This window comes from Lactuca virosa, chromosome 2 (genome assembly GCF_052849685.1).
Source record: "Lactuca virosa cultivar CGN04683 chromosome 2, Lactuca_virosa_CGN04683_v6, whole genome shotgun sequence".
NCBI classification, from domain to species: Eukaryota; Viridiplantae; Streptophyta; class Magnoliopsida; order Asterales; family Asteraceae; genus Lactuca; species Lactuca virosa.
In genome coordinates, this window is record NC_136427.1 from 200,712,205 (window position 1) to 200,737,694 (window position 25,490).

Consider the following 25,490-nt stretch of genomic DNA (forward strand, 5'->3'; position numbering starts at 1 on the left):
GAGAGGGTTTTTCAGTATCGGGACTTCGATAATATGAAGCCCCCAGTGTTTGACGGGGTTCAGGATCCGATAATTGCCATGAGGTAGCTATCATATTTTGAGGGATGTTTCTTTACTTGCTCTTGCCCAGCTGACCAGAGGGTCAAGTGCGCTCTGAACCTTCTTAGGTCCGGAGCGAAGGATTGGTGGTGACTGATTACTAGTTCTTACACTCCACAGCAGAGAGTTGTAGTATCATGGGAGCAGTTCTATGAGATTTTCCGCTCTAGGTACGTTCCATTGGTGGAGCGGGAGAGGTCGGCTCAGGAGTACTTGGATATTAGACAGTGGATCGAGTCGGCGACGAAGATCACCAAGATGTTCACAGAGAGAGCTATATTTCGCCATGAGCTTGCTGCTTCTGAGCAAGCTCAGATGACTCATTACTTGAGCATGCTCAAGACGGACATCCGCCATTTCGTGTCTACTCAGCGTTATGGATCACTACTTGAGTTACATGAAGTCGCGAGGTGGCGTGAGATTGAGATGGAGCTCCAGAAAAGAGAGAAGAGGCAGGCCCATGTGCAGTTGCAGCCTGTGGCGAAGCGGTTTATGGCCGCTGATGTGAGGTCTGGGAGTTAGAGGGGCCGTACTTGTGGAAAGTACGGAAAGGTTCACGAGGGTCCTTGTCGGCTTATGTCTAGATGCCACAATTGTGTCAAGGAGGGGCACTATGTGAGGGATTGTCGCCAGCCGGCCCCAGTTCCGAGTACCAGAATTTGCTACCACTGTGATCAGGTCGGCCATATGAAGGTCAACTCTCCATTGCTCTTCGCCAAGTCGGCACAGGCCCCGGCGCCAGCCACTTTGAGGATCACCAATTGACGTCATGGGAGAGCGGAGCCCCTGAGGGCTTCGAGCCGTTCTTTTCAGCTCACTGCCGAGGAGGCCAGAGCAGCGCCGGTTGGTCCTTTGTGTTATTTGACTCGTTACATGATCTTGTGTTATTTGACTCAGGCCAGAGCAGCGCCAGTTGGTCCTTAGTGAACTCGTTACATGATCTTGTGTTATTTGACTCAGGCGTGAGTTGGTCCTTTGTGTCTAGATCTTTTAGTAGGGATTTTGGTATGCTCCTTAGTGAGTTGGAGTGTCCGTTGCGAGTTGATATCGCCAACGAAAACGGGGTTTCTGCATCCAGAGTGTATCGGGGTTGTGTATTGGAGATCTTCAGGGTTCCTTATCTCATTGATTTGATCCCTATCCCCATGGGGGATATGTGTGTGATAGTGGGGATGGATTGGTTGAGCAGGTTTGGTGCTATGATCGATTGAGAGGGTCGGCGAGTGGTAGTTCGAACCCCAAGTGGGGGAGAACTGGTTATCTATGAAGAGGGTACCAGGGTTGGTTTAGGGTTTTGTTCGGCAACCAGGGCTCGACAGTATATTCAGCATGGGTGTGCAGGTTACCCTTCTTATGTGGTTGATACTCGGGTAGGGAGCAGGTCTTGGTTTCATATGTACCCGTTGTTAGGGAGATTTCCGATGTATTCCCAAAGGAGTTAATCGGTGTGCCTCCCAAGAGGCAGGTTGAGTTCATGATTGATCTAGTGCCAGGTGCGGCTCCAATTGCCAAAGTGTCGTACCGTTTCACACCGCCCGAAATGCATGAGCTTTCCTCTCAGCTGCAGGAGCTGTTAGGCAATCGGTTCATCAGACTGAGCAGTTCTCCGTGGGGAGCGCCGATATTGTTTGTCAAGAAGAAGGATGGTTCACACTAGATGTGCATTGATTACTAGGAGTTGAACAAGTTAACGGTGAAGAACCGTTATCCCTTTCTGCGAATTGATGACCTCTTTGATCAGCTGCAGGGTGCATCTTGGTTTGTGACATCCCCAATTTCACGGCCAGAAAAGACCAATTTGCTTATGCTTATTTAAAAATCAGAGTATCCTTTTTGAAAAATAATATTGCGGAATTTGTTCCCAGAAAACATGATAATGATATTATCAAAGCATTTCCGAAGGAATGTATTTTATTTATATTACAACATTGGGATGTCATCGTCAATACAGAAACATAAGCATAACGAATTATTACAAGCCTTATAGTAATTAAACTAGTGGCCTAATACTCCTTGAATCTCTCAGCAAAATGTATCTTTCATATAGCCACATGTGATACAATAAACTGAGTGGGCCAGGTTGGGAAACCTGGTGAGTACATAGGGATTTCAATCCCACAATGTGATAATAATGTATATCTCAAACTAGCAAAACCAACTATTATCATTAACACTGATATATCATAGCTCTAAAACAATTTATCCCATCCCGTCGATTCCTACTTACCGATCCTATAGAACGATCTTACAAGATCTATCCTAAAGGATTAATATGAACAACGAACTGACAACGCTGCTTCGGAAATTCCCTGGCAGAAAACGAGGATCAATAAATACATCAAATGAGGGGAATGTAATAAGTTTCTCCACGAACCTCCGTTCGTAAAAACAAAAAGACCATTAAGTCAGGGGTGGTTATCTAAATAATTATGCCTAGCAGTGATCTGACACCGTACGATATTTTACCCCCAGACTCACCCTATCCGGCAATATAATATCAGACATACCTAGTAGTGCTCTATTACTGAAACACTCTATTAGGCAGACTACGAAGTTCCCTCGATTACTTCGTGAAAGGAAACGCTGACAAACAAAGCTCATCAAAAGAAAAAGTGTGGGGAAATACTAATAAAGTACTCCTGTACGCTCCCATACTCCGACACAGAATAGTGTCAAAAAGGACTTTTTACATGATAGTACTTCTGGCACATTATAGTACCCTGGTATGAGTAGGACCCATACCCCATAACATAATAAGACCTCGGCACAAGAAGGACATGAGATACAAAGCTTTGAAACAGACTTGGTACATAGAAAGTACTTTTATACGTAGGACATACTCCATCAATCATCAATCTCCTCAAACAGAGTTTCTACTCTCTATTCCGATCACACACGTACCCTTAATAAGATGCTACCTGATATCCAAACTTAATTGAACTAAGCATCTCTGTTAAGTTTTATTTTATCACTAGGCTAGCCTACAATGCTTATAATCATCATTCAATACCAACTCTGTTTCGGCAACACTATCCTAATTTAGTGTAATATTTTATACGAAGTATTAAGTATTAACATAAATATATCTTCTAACTTATAATACTTCTATTATTATTATCCTGTAAATACATCTCAACACATATGGAACCATGTCTGGTTCGCATAGCGTATATTATCAAATATACATATAACACATATTTCACGATAATAAGCATATAACTCACATATAAACTTTCAACATATATTTAATACTTTTATTAATACTTTTATTAAAATCATGTTCATGAAAGGGACTACACACTTACTTGTTAAAGTGACGATTTGAAATTCGGGCAGCGCTTCGCTTCTAGCAATTGTCTTTTCCTTTGACGAAACCTAGTATCATTATCACTAAGTTTTAGTCTAATATTTATTGCGACTAATTATTATTATAGATTCATCATTAACTCAAAGTCTACTTCAAGATCTATCAAGTAAGGAACAACCAGGTAGGATCTTATCGGAGGTAGGGTCCGTTTGGTATACGAAGTATACTGTTTGGAAATCCCACTTTAAACACCTCACTAAATCCAGCATAGACATCTTCCCCATAAGTAGATCAATCAGTATAATGACTTGGACTCAATAATAAATCTTTTTTATAGGTTCATAATAATGATAATGAACTTAAACATAAGTTATACTTAATGTACGATAAGCATAACTTAACTTACGTGTGGTTTAGCGAGAAACTGGGCTCTGCACGGGCAGAAATTCTGAGCCGAAAGCTCTTCTTCTCGGGGATTTACGATGCTCCGGGGTTCTCTACTAAATCCTAGGAAGGGATAGAGATAAGGTCTTAGTGTTGGATTAGGCTTCTAAGCCCATAACTATAATTGGTATGTACTTTACCCGATAGTAGCATGGTCCTTTTAGGTTGCCTTCACCATAGCAACTGATAGGATGAATTATAGAGAAAGAGGTTAATTATGATTTATTAATATATTATAAGAATAATATATTAATTGAGAAATCACATTTTTGATTAGTATTGATCAGAAATTAATTTGGAATTAATTTGGTGCTTAAAAGAGACCAATTAAATTAAGGGGACTAATATTGTAATTATAAGATAGTTGCAAAGTTGGACCTGTGATTCCTAAGGAAGGGATGGACGAATTCTATGTGGAAGCCCACATAGATTTCGTCCATAGGGTCTTCTAGAAGGATCTTGTGGGCTGCTTGATGATTAAGCAGCCATATTAGGGTTTTTACCTGAAACCCTAGCAGCTCAAGAATAAATACACCCCCTAGGCTAAGGAAATTGGCCCTATGCTTTTCTAAGGAACCCTAGCCGACTTCTTTAACTCTCCTCTCTCTTGTTCTTCATTGTTGCTACTTGGTGTTTGTGACTCCATTAGAGGTGCAATAGTTGAGGCACTAAAGTTCTAAAGGTCAAGATCAACAAGCTGCAAGAAAAAGTATTCTTCTAACTTTGTTTTTTTGTATTCAATTTCGAAAATTGTATGCTAGAACTAGGGTTTATGCTTTGGATGATTATTGCATGTATAACTTGAGAAAAACCTAGATCCAAAGCATTAGGGTTGCATGTGCACCATAGGAATGATGTAATGCTTAAAACCCATCAGTGGTATGAGACCTTAGGGTAGTTTTTCTGTTATATGATGCAAAAGTGATGTTTTCAAAGCTGGATAAAAGTTTTCGTTTTTTGTTTTTTCTGATTCCACGACGTGGAAAAGCTTGCCACGACGTGGAATCGGGTCTGATGGAAATTTTCGGGATTTTGGCTTAAATTAGATTTGGATAGTTACCATAAACCATTTTTCTATCAAAATCTGATTTTTTTTTTCATTATGGTAATAGATATCCTAATCTAATTGGAAGATAATGGTCAAAATTTAAGATAATTACTAGATTATATGATAAACTAATTATTTGTAAATTTTGAATTGTAATTATCATGCCAAATAAAGTTAGATTAGGTCAAGTTGGTAAAAGATAAAATTATATGATTATTTTATTTGGTTTTTAAAATTTGATCTAAAAGATTTTGAAAAGTTTCAAAATATGCCCTTAAGTTTTGGAATTTAAAAATTTGATTAAAAAGTTTTAATTTTGAAATATTAAATTCTACACCCTAGAGTTTTAAAAGTTTAAAATTCAACCCTTATACTATTATAATATTAAAAGATTAATACTTATATATATATATATATATATATATATATATATATATATATATATATATATATATATATATATATATATATATATATATATAGATATATATATCAGTGTTGCAGAAATCGGCCTTGGCGGCCGATTAATCAGCGATTAATCGCTTGGCGACCTTGAACCGATTACGATTAGGGTGCTTGGCGGAAATTGGTCAAAATCGGTCAAAGTCGGGCTTGGCGGTCATTGGCGGTCTCAGCGGTCATTGGCGGGAATTTTTTAAAAAATTCAAAAAATTTTATTTTCAAATATTACACCAAAATTTTAAATTTTCAAATTTTTAAGCTTTCAAATCTAAAAATATTAAACTAAAATTTTCAAATTTGTAAGTTTTTAAAATTTTAAATTTTCAAATACTAAGTTTTTTACAGAATATTAATTTTTTAAATAATTTTAATAATAATTAAGGGTCCCCGATTAATCTCCGATTAATCCCCGCCTAGTCCGATTAATCGCTTATCGTCAGTCGACCGCCGAGCTACCGCCGAACGATTTTTACAACCTTGATATATATATATATATATATATATATATATATATATATATATATATATATATATATAAGACGAGTCAGTCTTATCGTTAGTAGGCCTCATTAACGAAGCTGGTCTATAAGGGAGGTATAAGGAAATTGTCTATAAAATGGCGATTGAATGGGTGTTCATTCTCACCCACCGCTTCCTTGACTAGTGGAGGGTCGTTAGCCGAACGGGTAGGGTAGGACACTAATTCTCATTAATAAGTACAATGATAATTATAAAAGTAACTAAATGTTTTTCAAAAAATTCCCAATCTTACTTACTTTAGGAAAAATGTGAAAATGATGCTATTCCATGAAATTGCACTTTACACCTTGCCAAGTCGTTAGTTGAGCGTGCGTGGCTAACCGACACACTAATATGGACTAACAAGGGTGGCAAAGGGTAGCTCGAGAATTATCATAGATCAATGGAGCGTGTGTGGTTAACTGGCACATTGATTAGGTGATAAATGACATCGAGAGTACCATACACATTTGCATGGTTATTCACACCTTGTTTGTGATCCTCGATATCCCGGTCACAAACTTGAAGGGCACAATCGAGATTTAAACATGCCATTGAAAAGTTCAATGAATCTCAAAGAACTAGGAATTCCATAAAACTTAATTCTTTCAAATTTTGTTTTTGGTGGTGAAATTGGTAAATCGTTATTTACCTCCCTTCAAATAATTTGCAATTAGATTACGACATCCTTTTTTTGAATTGTGAATTATTGTGTTTGGGTCCTAACCTTAATATTTCATTTGGGTGTTATATTAAGGAATTTCTATCTAATAAAACTTGTTCTTCTTTTTCAGATGTCTACTTCGAACAACGCTTCAAACTCAAATGCTTCTGGCTCTTTCTCCCTCATGAACTTATGTGGGAGGGTCATTTTCGATGGGTCGAATTTCAACGAATGGATTCGAAACATTCGCATGGCCATTCAATACGAGGAAAAGGAATATGTCCTCGATAAAGAGCTAAAGGAGATTAATGAAGAAACTGCTACTGCTCAGGAACTGGCTGAGTATAGGGCTCATGAGAAGGACACGATAAAGGTGTCGTGCATCATGCTAGCCATTATGACTTCTGAGCTTCAGAAGTCCTACGAGGACTTCTGGCCTTACGAGATGCACCAAGACTTGATGGAAAGGTACCATCAAAGTGCTCGACAAGAAAGGTATGAGATCATTGTCTCCATGATAACAACAAAAATGAAGCATGGAGAGTCTATCACGGCCCACTTGCAAAAGATGAAAAGATATGTGGACCGCTTGCTAAAGTTGAATGTCAACTTTGAAGAAGAGTTGGCTATTGATATTATTATCCTACACTCTTTACCTCCTTGTTATGATCAGTTCAGAATGACTTATCATATGAACAAGGAGGAAGTCACTCTAAACCAGCTTCAAGGCCTACTGAGAATTGCTAAAAGTAGTTTAAAAGGCAAGTCTGTTGTACCCACTCCTACTTCTGCTGCCTCAGTCCTAGAAATTGGACATTGGAAATGGAAGAAGAGGAAAGCTCCTTCAAAGAATCACAAGGGAAAGTCTCGTGATGGATCCTCTTCAAGTGGGTCCAAAGGTGGTTTTGCTACTCCCTCGTCCAATCCAAAGGAAGCAGAGGGCTTCCATTGTCATGAAAAAGGTCATTGGAAACGAAGCTGCCCTAAATACTTGCAGGACATTAAGGATGGGAAGATAAAGCCCACCTTCGCAGGTATTTACACTATTCAATCTAACAACTCATCACATGCTAGTTCTTGGGTCCTTGATACATGATGTGGTTTTCACATTTGTTCTGATTTGCAGGGTCTAAGAAGAAGTAGGGATGTGGAGCATGGGAAGATGAACTTGATCATGGGAAATAGGAAATCGTCGCCTGTCCCCAAGATTGGAGTTTATTCTTTAGTGTTTAGTAGTGGGTTAGGGTTAGAATTGAATAATTGTTGCCACTCGTCAGATATGACGAGGAATATTATTTCCTCTTATGGTTTGTACAGACAAGGTTTTAGATTTTCGTTTAATAATGAAATTGGTTCTATAAATGCTTTTTATAATGGTACTCTTTATTTTGAAGCATTACCTTGTAATGGAGTGTATGAAACTGTGATGATTGTTGATAACTTAGGAAATGATGTGTTGCGTATTGATTCGTCTAATGGGTTAGACAAAGCATGCTTGTGGCATTGTCGTCTTGGACATGTCAACAAGAAGCGCATAGTGTCACACCCCCAAACTGCAACGGTGGAAACGCTCGGGGGTGGATGACGTCATGTGTAGTATCACAACAATTGTATCATAGTAATCAAAAGTAAACATAGCCATTACATTGATTAAGTAAAACATTTACATATGTTTGATTCATGTTTATATACATCAAAAGTATAACAAAAGTAAAAGACGTGACTCTATACGCTCCGTCTTCTCAAAATCTGTGTGTTGTACCTGTCTACTAATTTCCTGAGAATACAAGCAGTTTTGAAAGGGTATCAACATAAAGCTGGTGAGTTCATAAGCATGTTTTTGCAAGGGAAATCTGTTAATGAATCAATGAAAATATTTGTATGTTTCCAAGAAAATCCATTATTTTCTAACATGTGTATTTTGTTACTGAATCTCATAATGTATTAGTTCATATGTCTGGTTACCATTATATGTGTTGTGCATTGTTTGTTTGAATGAGAAACCCCTTTTTACTTGAAAAACCTTGGCTATCACCAGTATGTATAGTAAGTTCGGAAAACTCTGAAAACTTTAATGTGTATAGTAGTTCTATTACTTTATAATAAAACTAATTGAAGTTATTATCATTAATACATTAATCATATATTCTTAGTACCAAATTTATGAGTTTTTATAACTATACTTGACCATTGAATTGCCTGAACGACGTTCTTCAGGCGTCGTAAATAGAAATGACTTTGTCACCCAGGCCTGCCGGCCTAATTGTAGCTAACAGTTATGGTGCGGGATTGTCAATCCCGTATAGATCTATACACAAACTCACGTTCTCCCGCAAGGAGACTCTGGTTATAATCCCAGGTCTTTTGTTAGTACTTAACTAAGTACGCGAAGAATGCTCACTCATAAAATTCTATACTAACGATTACATGTAGAATAAAATGAATTCTTGAATTTAACTCGTTGAATATATGTCTCATAAATTATACTCTATATAGCTTATATGTTTGATCACATTGAATGTGACAACCCGAAATTTTCATTTGTATAATTTCTACAGTCAAACACTTCAAATAATATTCAACAACATTTCAGTACATTTTTGGCCGGATTTAAGTCCGTTTGGGTGTTTTATTTTATTTTCGTCAAACGATTTAATAAAAGGAAGTGTCGTTATTAGTGAGGTGTAACAAACAAAACAAACAACACCTTAGCAAGGTGTTTACGGCCAAACAAGAGGTGTTTGGGCCGTAAACACCATTTCTCCAAGAACTCATGCATATAGCATGAGTTTACCCACTATTTCCCTCATTTTACACTTCCCACCTCAAGAACACCAACTTTTTCTCTCAAGTATCATAAGTTCATTTCTTCAAATCCGCCAAAATGTAAGTGTTTCCTTCCTAGATTCGTTCATATAACACTTAATCTAGTGTTTATACATCATTTCATCCATGGATTCTTGATTTTTACTTAGATATTCAAGTGTTCTTCAAAACACCAAGAACACCAAGAACACACACTAGTGTTTTTGGGTCCTAAACACTCTTACAAGCTTCATATAAGTAAGTATACTCCTCCTAGCTAATTATTTGCATAGTATACTTGTTAATCCATGGGAAAATCATCAAAATCCCCAAGAACATATGTGTTTACGGTTTGGGGATCTCCCAAAACCGTAAACACCCCCAATTGGTGTTTTGATGCCCCTAACACCTTCTATGGCTTGAATAAGAGACTAGAACCTTGCATGCATGAACTAGAAACCACCAAAAACGAAATGGAAGAAGTGGTCATGAGTTTACGGCCGTAAACTCATGGGTTTACGACCGTAAACTCCCAAGGAGTGGTCCAAGGACCGTAAACTCCAAAAGTGTGCCATTTCGATCCTTAACCACTTCCTAAGCCTTTGATTCAACCCTAGGGCACTTCTTTGTGAAGCATAAGACCTTAAAACACTCAAATGCACCATTACCATGAGTTTACGGCCTTAAACTCATGGGGGAAATGGTCCATCAACCGCAAACACATATAGGGTGACCATTTGAGGAGTAAACTCCAATGTGAAGCCATACTGTCCTTAGATGCAACCCTTAGCACTCCTAGCACTTGAAGCAAAGTGTTTTCTCATATTAGAGTGTCTTTACTTGCATAACTAGTGATTAAATAACTAATTAAATACATTTATGTATCACTACATGTTACATAGGATCCGTGTGTGTGTTCAAGTCCTCACTTGACACCTAGCATCCTACCCGACACTTCCATCCACTCCACTCACTGCAGGTGAGTTCATACCCCTAAATCAACCATTTAAATGATTTTAAATGCTTTTATGGGGGGAGGGCAATACAAGTTGAACTGTTATAGTTATGATATCAATCACATGTGATTAATAACTAGAACAGACTACATGACTTAATGCTACTTTTAGATTTCCATCAAACTTTGAGTTTTCAAGTGTTTCAAACCTTTTATCAAATTCTTTAAATGCTATAACCGTTTTCAAACTCTTTTAAACCTGCTTTATCTTCAAAACCATATCTATACTAATATATTTATATAAGTAAGACTTGAAGGACTTAGGACTGATTGCTCACCTTATTTCCTGTTCCTTGTTTGGTTGTGGACTTAGGGTATTCTGTTATTTGTCCGACTATCATTGAATTCTTAGTTATATATCATATATATTTGTGTTGGATATAAAAGTCTTCACTTTAGTTCAGTACCTTTGTGTAACAAAGGCATGCAACCAAGATTACTATTTAACTATAATAGGTATAGTTAAGGATTACTACTCATTACTACTATTACCATGACACCTACCAGAGTCAGCACAGTTATGAGTCAATACATGCTAAATACTATACAATGAGAATAATATATACTATATAAGAGGAACACTGTATACAATATACCAGAAAATACATTATACAATATACAAGAGAATATACTATAATTAGAATGTGACATACTACTTCTCGATACGACACTTCACAGTGGTATCACCGTGTAACCAGAGTCTCCTGGAGGGAGAGCGGGCATTGTATCTATAGATCTATACGGGACAGACACTCCCACATCCCGACTGCTAGCTACAGTCCCAGCCGAAAGGCCAAGGGGTGACAAAATGTCACATCACTACATATGACTCGGAGGGTCATCAGTTATTCGATTGTCAATCAGCATGGTTACATACGCGTTCACATTCAGACCTTTAATTAACACTTTAAGAATTAAAGGCAAAACGGATTCCCCGAGGTGTATTGTACATTTAATACTGCCTGGAGTCTGCATTTTCATTACATTAAGCTGGCAGTGACACTGCTGGGGTAAAGCATTTTTTTCCCAATTACTTTATATGAATGAAGTCTAAAACTATATTTTCATACTGATAGTTTCACTGGGAAAACTTTTACATTTTCAAAGGATCAAACATGCAACCAACCGGGTCTTGGTAGAAGACTACTTTTACTGGAAAATATAGGATTTTCTAGGGAGCATACTATTTTCAAACATTGATATCAACTATTATACTACATGGTTGTAAACATTTTTATACAAGCAATGACACTAAATACTTATGAACTCACCAGCTTTATGCTGATACTCGCTTTCAAAATAACTTGTATTCTCAGGTCATCAGTAGACAGGTACAGATGAAGATTTTGAGAAGTTGGAGCACACACAAGACTCATCTTTTATTTTGATTATACTTTTGGTGTCTTACAAACTGTACAGAACACGCTTGTATTACAATTATTATATTAATGCAATGGATGTTGTTGCTTGTCTTTACTATTATGCATTGTGATGATACTGTATATGACGTCCTCCACCCCAGAACGTTTTCGCCATTCTCGGTTTTGGGGTGTGACATTGAATCTATGTTTGTACATTGATAAGATAGTTATTCCATAAACTATACCTATTATAATTTATATGTTCGTTAATGTATCCATGTTAAACATTAAAAAACTCTATGATTTGTGTTGAAAACCTCCCTTATGCTCAACAATATACAAAAGGGATGAAATATCTGAATATTGGATAAAAGTATGAAAATTGTGTGGTTGTGTCAATTGTATCAGTTCTAAGTGTATTGAAATCCTTTTTGTAAAAATTCACAAGATCAATGATGGTTGACTTGTATCCCCCCTGAAAATATTAAAACTATAAAGAAATAGGGGTGTGAACTCACTTGATTGGGAGTGACTTGGATGAATAACAAGAACAAGATGCTTGGTATGCTAAATGAAGTCCCGAGCACAATACGGTCCTATTAAGCACATATTAACATGTATAGGCCTACAATTAGTGTCTAAAACCACTGACAATCATAGGAAACACCCTTAGGATGTAGGAAACACTCACAATGAAGTGTTAGAAGCAAGAATGAGGGACAAGAAGGAGTTCATGACCAAACCACCATGGATTCACAGCCCAAGATGTGTTCACGGCCCATGAACACATGAAGGGTTCACGGCCCAAGAACACATGAATACTTGAAGGGTTTACGGCCCATTTTTTAAGGGTTCACGGCCTAATGAAGGGTTCAGGGCCGTGAACACTTGAAGGTCATGGAATGGTGAAGAAAGTGGTGAATCAAGGGATGAACATGAAGCCTTCTTCATGGAGAAGATGAATACCAAGTGAAAAGGGATGGATTACTTACGTTTGTGAGGTGAAAATGAGATTTTGTTGGATGAGTCTTGAGATAGTCTTGGGAGAGTTTTCGGCCAAGGAGAGAAGAAATGAGGAAAAATGAAGGAAAACATATATATATATATATATATATATATATATATATATATATATATATATATATATATATGGGGAGGGGTTCACGGCCGTGAACCTAGTTTGCGGCCGTGAACACCCTTTAAAGGGTTTTCTGATTCGATTCCATTCCTCTAATCCCAAGCTAACATTTCTCACTATCCAACCCTTAAGTGTATTAGGCTTAAAGACTCTCAAACTAACCCTGAATACAAAAAAGTGATAATAGAAACAAGTCTGACTTTTATTGGATGAATTTGATGTACATATAAGGATTTCGGGTTGTCACACATAGCCCAACTCCAAAAGGATAGAGTGTTGGACTCTTTTTACCTTAGGTCAGACGACACGTGCGAGTCTTGTTTTCTTGGAAAGATGACCAAGTCGCCCTTCACTGGTTCTTGTGAAAGGGGTGAGGGTTTGTTGGATCTCATACATACAGATGTGTGTGGACCCTTCATATCCACCACAAGGGATGCAAATCGCTTCTACGTGAATTTTACTGATGATTATAGCAGATATGGGTATATCTACTTAATCAAGCATAAGTCAGAAACTTTTGAAAAGTTCAAAGAGTTTAGGCAAGAAGTGGAGAATCAATTCGGCAGGAAGATAAAGATGCTCTGATCTGATAGAGGTGGTGAGTATCTTAGTATTGAGTTCCACGAGTATCCCAAGGAATGTCGAATTGTTTCACAATTGACGCCACCTAGGACACCACAACTTAATGGTGTAGTTGAGAGGCGCAATCGAACCTTGTTGGACATGGTTCGTTCCATGATCAGTTGAGCTTCGTTACCTATCTCATTCTGAGGGTATGCCTTAGAGGCTGCCACCCATATCCCTAATCTAGTCCAAACTAAGAAGGTTGCCAAAAAACCTCACGAAATGTGGACAGAAAGGTTCCTTCGTTAGCACATATCAAGGTTTGGGGTTGCGAGGCTTTCATAAGACGAGAGACTCACGACAAGCTCGAACCTCGTAGTGAGCGTTGTATTTTCATCGGCTACCCACATAAATCCTTTGGATATTTGTTCTATAGACCTAGTGAGAACGTGGTCTTCGTAGCACGAAGGGGTGTCTTTCGTGAAAGAGAACTCATATGCCAAGAGGATAGTGGGAGGAAAATTGACCTTGAAGAGCTTCAAGAGTTAAGCGAGGAAGGAACCTATAACACTAGCGCTCAACCTGAGGATGAGACTCCTACTGAACCAGTTGACGAGTCCTTACCTCTGAGACGTTCGAGTAGAGTTAGTGTTCCACCTGTGTTGTATGGTTTTTATATAAGAAGTGAAGGTGATAAGTTTATCAGTGATAGTACACTGGTAAATTTGGATGAACCTAACAACTACAAGGAAGCCATGGCGGGCCAAGAGTCTGGGAAGTGGAAAGAGGCAATGGACAGCGAGATTCAGTCCATGTATGACAATCATGTTTGGAACTTGGTTTACAATGTACCAGGTCGTAAGACGGTCGGGTGCAAGTGGATCTTCAAGAAAAATACTGACATGGATGGGAAAGTACACACATATAAGGCGCGATTGGCTGCGAAGGGCTTTACTCAAACTCATGGAGTTGACTATGATGAGACCTTCTCACCAGTAGCGAAGATAAAATCTATAAGGGTCATGCTAGCCATAGCTGTGTTTCATAATTATGAAATATGGAAGATGGATGTCAAAACCGCTTTCCTTAGTGGGAAGTTGGCTGAAGATGTTTACATGATTCAGCCAGAGGGTTTTGTAGATGCGAAGCACCCTAATAGAGTTTGTAAGCTAGAGAAATCCATTTATGTATTAAAGCAAGCATCTCGTAGATGGAATCTTTGTTTCGATGAGAAAGTCAAAGAGTTTGGTTTTTCGAGAAGTGAGGATGAGTCCTGCATATATGTCAAAGCTAGTGGGAGTATAGTTAACTTTCTGGTGTTGTATGTGGATGACATACTACTCATAGGAAACGGCGTTCCAACCTTACAGGAAGTTAAGGCCTGGCTTGGGAAGTGTTTCGCTATGAAGGACCTCGGGGAAGCTGCTTACATTCTAGGGATAAGGATATTGAGAAATAGGAGTAAAAGACTAATAGGACTTAGTCAAAGTACCTACTTGGACAAGGTGTTGAAACATTTCAACAACGAGAATTCCAAGAAAAGAGAATTGCCTATCCAGAGCAATACCAAACTGAGTAAGACTCAGAGTCCAAGTACCGATGCCGAAATAGCAGAAATGAGTCGAGTGCCATATGCTTCCGCCGTTGGCTCGGTCATGTATGCTATGACATGTAATCGCCCTGATATGGCTTTTGCTTTGAGCATGGTTAGTCGATATCAAGGGACTCCTGGTAGAATCCACTGGATAGCAGTAAAGAACATTCTTAAGTACCTACGGAGGACTAAGGACTTGGTCTTTACCCTCGGTGGGAGTGATGACTAGAGAGTGACAAGGTATAGTGACGCCAACTTTCAGACAGACAGAGATAATTTCCGCGCTCAGTCGGGCTGGGTATTTACCCTGAATGGAGGAGGAGTAACATGGAAAAGTTCCAAGAATGAAACTGTAGTTGATTCAACGTGCGAATCAGAGTACATAGCAGCAAGCGAAGCGTCAAAGGAGGTGATATGGCTAAAGAACTTCATTGGAGACCTTGGAGTTGTACCAGCTATAAAGGAGCCTATGGAGATTTTCTGTGATAACGAGGGTGCGGTCGCCTTAACCAAGGAACTGAGGGATCATGGCAGATCCTGACACATCGACAGAAAATATCACTTCATAAGACATTAGGTAGAAGAAAGACTCCTCGTAGTGAAGAGGCTATCGTCAGAGGATAACCCAACAGATCCCCTTACGAAGGGACTGAGTAGGGTTAAGCATTTGCAGCATGCTACGAGCATTGGCCTAAGGGATGATAATAGTTTTAGTGATTAGGTAGACAGTTAGGAGCTTGTAATAAATAAATGTAATTCACATTTGATGATTAAGTATAAGAATTTAATTTATAAGTAAAGTTTACTGTCTTTTGTCAATTGTTTATTTTGTGTTTCACGTTTGCATGTTTTGTTGGTTTAGTGTCTAAGTCCATAACTATAATTGGTATGTACTTGACCCGAGAGTAGTGTGGTCCATTTGGGTTGCATGGCACCGGAACAATCTGAAGGATGGATAACTGAGAAGAGGTTATTTATGGTTTATTAATATATTATAAGTTCTAATATATTAATATGAAATCATATTATTTAATTAGTATTGATCAAGAATTAATTTGAAATTAATTTTGTGATCAAAAGAGACTAATTAAATATATGGGGATTGATTGTGTAAATCATTCATTCTTATAATGTTGGCTTATGATCCATAGTTCTTTGTGTTGGGCTAAACCCATGTGGTGACCCATGGATGATCCATGGAGGTTTAAACCCATGGAGCATGAGGAATATGGAAGGTCATGCACATTAGGGTTTGCATGGTGTAACCCTAATTAAGCCACACTATATAAGAACCCCTCTAGCTCATGAAATAAAACCTAAGGAAGCTTACAAGAGGGCAAGCCGATTTTATGAGTGCAAGTAACCTCCTCTCAAGTTCCTCCATTGTTGGTGGTGTTGTGTGATTCCATTTGAGGTGCAACACTTGGGGCACTAAGTTCTTAAAGGTACAAGGTTTCTAACTACAACAAAAGGTATGTCATGTAACTAGAATTTTGTAGTAAAGATACTCAATTATATGCTAGTTACGATGATGCTTTGGAAAAACAAAAGTTTGCATGTATATTAGAGAAAACATAGATCCAAAGCATCTAGGGTTTCATGTACACCATAGGAGTGTTAGAATGCTCAAAAACCCTTCAGTGGTATCAGAGCCTAGGGTTGTTTTCTTATATACTTGATGCTACTTGTTTTCAAAGCTTAAAAAAATCGATTTTTTGCTGTCTAGACAGTGGACTCGTTGAGTCCACTGGGGAACTCGCCGAGTCCACCCTATAAACTGACCAACTCGCCGAGTCAGTTCATGCACTTGACGATTTGGTGCTCCTGGATGCATAATTTCGATTTTTAAGGCTGCAATTGGACTAGGATCATTAACCTAAACTGTTTTTGAACTTATAAGCCTGTTTTTGATGTGGTAATGATCATGCTTATCTAATTTAAAAGATAATTGTCAAAGTTTCATGTTTTGTATTAGTTTATATGGTTAGGCTAATTACATGAAATTTGTTTGATATGAATTGTCTTGTTCTTATGAGTTTAATTTAGATCATAGACAAAATTGTTTGATTTTTGTAAGTTACAATAGTTGATCTAAATGTTTTGATGAATTCCTTAACTTGTCCTTAAGTTATGGAAAATGAAAAGTTTTTCTTTTAAAGAGATCATTAAACTTATAGGGTATGAACTTGAAGAGTCTTTTTCCATAAATGTTTTTATGAACTCCATAACTTGTCCTCAAGTTATGTATTTGCAAGTCTTTTCATTAAAACCTATATTAAACTCATAAGTTATGGATTCCAAAAGTTTTTGAATAGTTCAAAACTTGCCCTCAAGTTTTGGAATTTGTAAATGTAAAAGTCTAACTTTTGAAACATTTAATTCCAAACCCTAGAATTTTAAAGTTTAAAATTCTACTTTTATACTATTATAATATTATAGGTTTAATATTTATATATGTATAAGAACAAAGTCAGTCTTACCGTTAGTAGGCCTCATTCACAAAGCCGGTCTATAAGGGGGGTATAAGGTTACCGCCTATAAAATGGCAGTTTAATGGGTGTCCACACTCACCCACCGCTTCCTTGACTGGTGGAGGGTCGTTAGCCGAACAGGTAGGATAGGACTCTAATTCTCCCTTCATTAAAAGTATAATGATAAATATAAAGTAACTAAAAACTTATAAATTCCCAAATCTTAGTTACTTAGGAAAATGTGAATATGGTGCTAACCATATGAAATTGCACTTTGCACCTTGTTAAGTCGTTAGTGGAGCGTGTGTTGTTAACCGGCACACTAATCTGGACTGACAGTGCATGGAAAAGGGTAGCTTGATGTTAATCTTAGATCAATGGAGCGTGTGTGGTTAACCAACACATTGATTAGGTGGTTGTAACATTGGGTGTACCAAGAAAATTTGCATGGTTATTCACACCTTGTTTGTGATCCTCGACATCCCAGTCACAAACTTGAAGGGCACAATCTAGATTTAAACATTCCATTGAAAGTTTTAATGAATCTCAAAGGATCTAGGAATTTCAATTCACTTAAAACCTAAAATTCTTTTTCATTTTTCGTGATGGAAATTGGTAAATTGTCATTTACCTACCTTCAAATATTTTGCAATTGGATTACAGTATCCCTCTTCCAAATTGTAAAATATTGTGTTGGTTCCTAGCCTTAATATTTCATTTGGGTGTTATATTAAGGACTTAAATCAACTAACTTGAATATCTCCCATTGTAGATGTCTAGTTCAGACAACTATGGTCTTCCTAAATCTTTTGGAACAAGCTTTCCTGTTGAAGATGATGTCCCGCGGTTGGATCGTGGAAGTCATACTTCACTTCCTCCACCTCCTCCAATAATTCTCCCTAACCCACAAGTTCAAAGACTTGAAAAATTCAAGGTCGCTCAAGCCCTACTTGCAATGAAACATCAAGATGGAAGGCATGTGTGTACTCACGTCTTGGAAATGAAGTCACATATTGACAGGCTGGGAGTATTGAGTGTCATTGTCTCGAGGAAGTTGCAGGTTGACTGGGTTCTTCAATCACTTCCCAAGTCATATAGTGAGTTCATTAAGGACTACTATGTGACAGACCACGACATGACCCTTATTGATCTTACCTATTTGCTTGTTGCTGCTGAATCAGCAATGATTTGGCGCACTGGAAAAGCAAATTTGATTGGAAGATCTACTCCCCAAACTTCCATGGACATTGACAATGGAAACATTGGAAGTCCAGAAAATATTTCTCTTTCTAAGGGAAAGAGAAATGCTAAGTCTGATATTGTCCCGTGTACCATTCCAAAAGAGTCTATATGTTTCTATTGCCAAGAGAAGGGGCAATGGTTGCGAAGCTGCCCTGACTACCTAAAAGATCTGAGAAAAGGTAGAATCGAGAAGTTTGACTCTGCTTCATGATCATGAAAAGGGAAGGAAGCTTAAAGGAAGAGTATGTTGAATCTGATCGCGATGATGGATTTCAATCGCATGGTTCGAAGATCGGATTTTTGAGCTGCTGCTTAGGAGTTATGATAGATTGCTAGAAAATATGTAATAACATAGTTTTCATTTGTAATTGCATTGTAAGGAAAAGTTTTTTCCGCATTTTATAAATAAATAATTTTTTTTATTTTTATTATATCTCCTTGCAATGACATTTGTGAAAATTGATGTTTGTATGTTTCGATGTTAGCAATATGAATTTGATTCTTTCGTTTGTAGTAGTGTCGAGTATTTGCCAAATAAAGAAAGATTCTCATCACACAAGTTTCAATTGGACAAAAACTTGGAATCATGCAAGTTGTACTTTATGATGAATGAGAATTTTCATCTTTGGTAAATTAAGACTAATTCCTTGTTCACATGTATATGTGAGTCAACTGAAGGACTAGGGGATCAGGTACACTAGGTGTGCGCTGGTAAAGATCCACCACAAAGATCAATAAGACTATTAGTCATGATTTACTAAAGTTTAGTAAACATGGTTATGCTTACAAGTTTAAGTATAATTCTGAAACATTGGAAAAGATTCAATGCATGGCAGAACGTATGAGAAGAATCAAATTAGGCAGAAAGATAAAAGTTTCTCCAATCTGAAAAGATGGGAGAGAACTTTAGTATCGTGTTTTATGATCATCTTAATGTTTATGGAAAAACCATATCACAATTGATCATCTAAAGACATCTTAGTGCATTTGTATGGCTAAGAAGAGGAATCGTGAATTTTTGAAATAGTTTAAATCAAGAAGATGAGTCATACTTTGTTCCCAAAACAAGTCTTAGAGTCATACTCCAAGATTGTAACTTTGAGTGACATAATCTTAAGAAAGGTTTAAAACACTTATCAAATGTAGAGTAAAAGTTTTCTACTCTTGTACATTTGAAATTGGTAAGTTGTGATGATTTTGGATAAGACAAAGACCAACTAAGGCCAATTGTGTGAAGTGTTTGTCTTGATAAGAATCCGCACTAACTCTTGAATATTTGTTTTGTCAAGGAATGATTCATGACAAGATAATCTTATATGTCAAGAGGGCAGTGGGAGTCTTAAAGATCTTGGAAAAGTTTCAAGAACTAATCAAGAATAAAACCTATTGTTTATCACTAGCACACGACTTGAGGTTTATAACCTATCGTGTTGACGTATTCTTTTTTCTGTGCCCATTCCAGTTAAATATGACTATGCATTTCTATGAGTTCTCAATTGTTTGCATAACTACTTGGAAACAATGGTAGGCCCTTGTGCTGCCAAGTGGCAAGAAATTAAGATTGAACAAGTTCAGTCTATATGAGTTTGGTTTTTTCACTGACCTTGTCTTTTGATTATGGTTATGACAAATTCACATGGATAGGAACATATACGCCATAAAATCCAAGTTTCATAAGGTTTCTCTCCGACTCATGAAAATGATAGTGAGGAAACTCTTTCACTAAGTAGATTTTAAGGAGATAGAATTGTGATATTTGCATTCTCAAATTCAATTATGATTTCGACATCCCTCTTCATAATTTGGATTGTGAGAAAAGGCAAAGGGTCTAAAAATTTGAGACTTATTGCTATAAGTTCTAAAATTGTTTAGACACACATGTGAGCTATCTAAGGAAAGGTGTGTGAGTTTGAGAAGCGTAGATAAAGTCAATAAGAGTCAATAAGTATTGATTTCTAGAAGTCCAGCTGATTTCTGAATACATGTCAAAGCTAGTGGGAGCATAAGTGTTATGCTAATAATAATTATTATGCTAGTAAGAGCATAATTATTATGGTAAGTGTTGCAAGTTAGCAATGTTAATTATAGAAAACAAAGGTTTCAATTCGCAAAGTAGCAGGGTTTGAAAAGTTGTTTTGCTATAATTAAGGGAGAGGAATTTATACTTCATTTCAAATATAAAAGCTTAGATTGTGAGATTTTAATCAAATTTAGTCAAATATATATGAATGTTATGTTAGAATGGTTCAACATAAGAAAATTATATATATGGAAATGTTAATTGTGTTCTCAAATTTGATTATGATTACAGCATCCCTTTTCATAATCAAAATTATGAGATCATGGCAAATAGAAGTATTATAGCAAAAGACTGATTAAGTATCATGTCTTTATGTTAGACATTATGAATCGTGTCCTATATGCTTCAGGTATAGGATCGATTCATATGCTATGATATTCTCGTGTTCGAATTTTCCGAATGCCTAGGGCATGTAGAGGGAAAAAGGAATAGAGCCAGATATGACTAAAGTGGTTAAACAACTGTTAATGACAATCTAAGGCTCGCCAAAGATTGGTCGCTTAAGGACATTTGGAAGTATAGTAATGGATGAACCATATTGACATTATTATGAATAGACAGGAGTCTATTAATAATGAGTTGTCGTATGGCAAATATGGAATGTTTCCATATTGGGAGTTGAAGAATAGATGGAAAAGTTATAAACTTTTATGCAAGAAGGATGTTCAAAGGAATGTACTTTGAATTTGAGACTTCATTTCCATGGAATTGTCTTATAACAATCTCCAAAGGAATATTTTGTAATATCATTGGTCAAGTCTCTGTGACTTTTGGCACCTAGACATTACAAAAGAATCTTTGCATGATAGTTTAGAATCTAACACTTTCTAGTAGTGACAAGAATTTGGAATTCTTACACTTGCAATAAGGATTTGGAATGAAATGAGCATCATTGAAATGTTTTTCAATTGATCTATTTCACAAAGTAAGGACCATAGACAAACATAGTATGCATGCTTGGTGAATGGAATAACTATTGTTTAGACAAACATAATGTACATGCTTGGAGCATGGCATAACTGTTGTTTTAATTCTAGTATTAAGTTGATTATTCGAAACATTATACAATGAATAATGAGTCATCAATATGGGTATCAAAAGCTTTGGGCCATATAGTATTAGTATTCAAACCATCTACAGTCGATCATAATTTGGAAGTAGGTATTGAGGCAAGAATGTCATGAATGGGTCTGTAGAGGTGTGTTAGTCATAGCACAAGTTTGCTACAATGTTCATGAGTGCTTCTGGAATAAGATTCGAGTACTGGATTCAACCCACACTCATTTGAATCACTTCATGGATTTTATCACGAGTGATCATGAGACGTTAATATCTTATATTCTTGAAACGGAGACATGTGAGTTGTAGTTACGAGTCGGTTGCACATTGACATATGTAAACGCACCAGTAACTTGGATATTATCAAACATATTTTTGTATGTAATTTGATGAGTAAGTACAAGCGAGAATTTGGGTCGAAGTTTATCTGTTCCTTTTACCCCATGTGGATAAAAGTGATATCTGTGGGCCCCTCGATGATTTAGTGATAATACCAGGCATGGACTGATTTGATTTGTTTAATTAGTCAGTCGTCATAAATCGGAAATCGGGAAACAACAGATGGACAGAGAGAATGATTATAATCGATGTCTCAGTCCATATGATATCTAGAATGTAGGAATATATGATCCCTTATCTAATGGACGCGTCATTAACTAGGTCAGAGTTTGACAGCGGCTTTTAAGAGCTACGATTGCTAGTCGGGTTGTGGAGTCGTACTTGCAATAATAGTTATTAGACTTATCCAAGTGGGATACTGTTGGTTTAGTGTCTAAGTCCATCACTATAATTGGTATGTACTTGACCCGAGAGTAGCGTGGTCCATTTGGGTTACATGGCACCGGAACAATCTGAAGGATGGATAACTGAGAAGAGGTTATTTATGGTTTATTAATATATTATAAGTTCTAATATATTAATATGAAATCATATTATTTAATTAGTATTGATCAAGAATTAATTTGGAATTAATTTTGTGATCAAAAGAGACTAATTAAATATATGGGGATTGATTGTGTAAATCATTCATTCTTATAATGTTGGCTTATGATCCATAGTTCTTTGTGTTGGGCTAAACCCATGTGGTGACCCATGGATGATCCATGGAGGTTTAAACCCATGGAGCATGAGGAATATGGAAGTTCATGCACATTAGGGTTTGCATGGTGTAACCCTAATTAAGCCACACTAAATAAGAACCCCTCTAGCTCATGAAATAAAACCTAAGGAAGCTTACAAGAGGGCAAGCCGATTTTATGAGTGCAAGTAACCTCCTCTCAAGTTCCTCCATTGTTGGTGATGTTGTGTAATTCCATTTGAGGTGCAACACTTGGGGCACTAAGTTCTTAAAGGTACAAGGTTTCTAACTACAACAAAATGTATGTCATCTAACTGGAATTTTGTAGTAAAGATACTCCATTGTATGCTAGTTAGGATGATGCTTTGGAAAAACAAAAGTTTGCATGTATATTAGAGAAAACATAGATCCAAAGCATCTAGGGTTGCATGTACACCATAGGAGTGTTAGAATGCTAAAAAACCCTTCATGTTTTGACTTCCAGAATAATATGATTATTCGAACGATCCACAGTCAATCATACTTTGGAAGTAGGTTATGAGGTTAGACTGTCACGAATTGGCTTGTAGATTGTCTAAGTTGTTTAGACATAGCAAAATCTTGCTACAATGTTAATGAGTGCTCTTGAAATAAGATTTGAGTATTGGATTAAACCCACGCTAACATGAATCACTTCATGGAATCTATCATGAGTGATTGTGAGACGATAATATCGTATATTCTTCAAACCAAGATATATGAGTTGTTGATTACGAGTTGGTTGTGCATTAATAGTACGCAAATGCATCAGTAACTTGATGTTATAAAACGTATTATTGTGCATAATTTAACAAGTAATCAGTACAAGCATATAAGTCGAAGTTTATCTATTCCTTTTATCCTAAGAGGATTAAAAGCGATATCTTGGGCCCCTCGATGATTTTGTTTTGATTTATGTGTCGGGCCCGGTCAGGACTCAATTGATGTGTTCAATTAAGTTCTATGTCAAACAAATCACATTCGGGAAACAAACAGCTAGACAATGAGTATGACTTTATTCCATGTCTTTGTCCATATCTTGAAGAACAGAGGATTATATGATCCCTTATCTAAAGGACGCGTTATTGACTAGGTCAGAGTTCGACAGCGGCTTTTGAGAGCTACGATTTCTAATCGGATTTTGAAGTCGTACTTGCGGTTATAGTTATTAGACTTATCCAAGTGGGAGACTGTTGGATTAGGTGTTTAAGCCCATAACTATAATTGGTATGTACTTGACTCGATAGTAGCATGGTCCTTTTGGGTTGCCTTCACCATATCAACTAACATGATGAATTATAGAGAAAGAGATTAATTATGATTTATTAATATATTATAAGAATAATATATTAATTGAGAAATCATATTTTTTATTAGTAATGATCAGAAATTAATTTGGAATTAATTTGGTGATTAAAAGAGACTAATTAAATTAAGGGGACTAATATTGTAATTATAAGATAATTGCAAAGTTGGGCTTGTGATTCCTAAGGAAGGGATGGACAAATTCTATGTGGAAGCCCACATAGATTTCGTCAATAGGGTCTTCTGGAAGGATCTTGTGGGCTGCTTGATGATTAAGCAGCCATATTAGGGTTTTTACCTGGAACTCTAGCAGCTCAAGTATAAATACACCCCTAGGCTAAGGAAATCGGCCCTATGCTTTTCTAAGGAACCCTAGCCAACTTCTTTAGCTCTCCTCTCTCTCTTGTTCTTCCTTGTTGCTACTTGGTGTTTGTGACTCCATTAGAGGTGGAACAATTGAGGCACTAAAGATCTAAAGGTCAAGATCAACAAGCTACAAGAAAAGGTATTCTTCTAACTTTGTTTTTATGTATTAAATTTCGAAAATTGTATGCTAGAACTAGGGTTTATGCTTTGGATGATTATTGCATGTATTACTTGAGAAAAACCTAGATCCAAAGAATTAGGGTTGCATGTGCAACACATGAATGATGTAATGCTAAAAACCCATCACTTAGGACCTTGGGAGGTTTGGGAGAGAATTGGTTGAAGAGGTGTGAACAAAAGAGTGAGAAATGAGCTCAATTTATAGCTGCCAGAGCCCAAGTACGTTGGGCGTACTCAAGAATTACGCTGGGCGTAATGGCTTTTTAAGAGTTATGCTGGGCGTACTCAAAAATTACGCTGGGCGTAATGTGCCACGTGTCGAAATCTGGTGGCAAGCAATGGGGAAGAAGGTGTGGCCTAGATCTTGCCACGTGTCACTCGCTGGTTAATCCAAAAATTAATTATCTTCTATAATCCGTAACTCTCACATACGAGCTCCGTTTTTGACGTTCTTTATATCCACGCGTAGGTATCGACGAGATCTACAACTTTTGTTTAGACTCCGTCGGCTAATTTTGACTTTATTTTTAAAGTTATATTTTAACAGGCTTAGACAGTTAAAGTCCGTTAAAAATTCATAACTTTCTCATCCGACGTCCGTTTTCGACTTGCTTTATATCAATGAGCTCCTAGATCTTTAATTATCGTTTAGGTTGTGTCGGCTAATATTC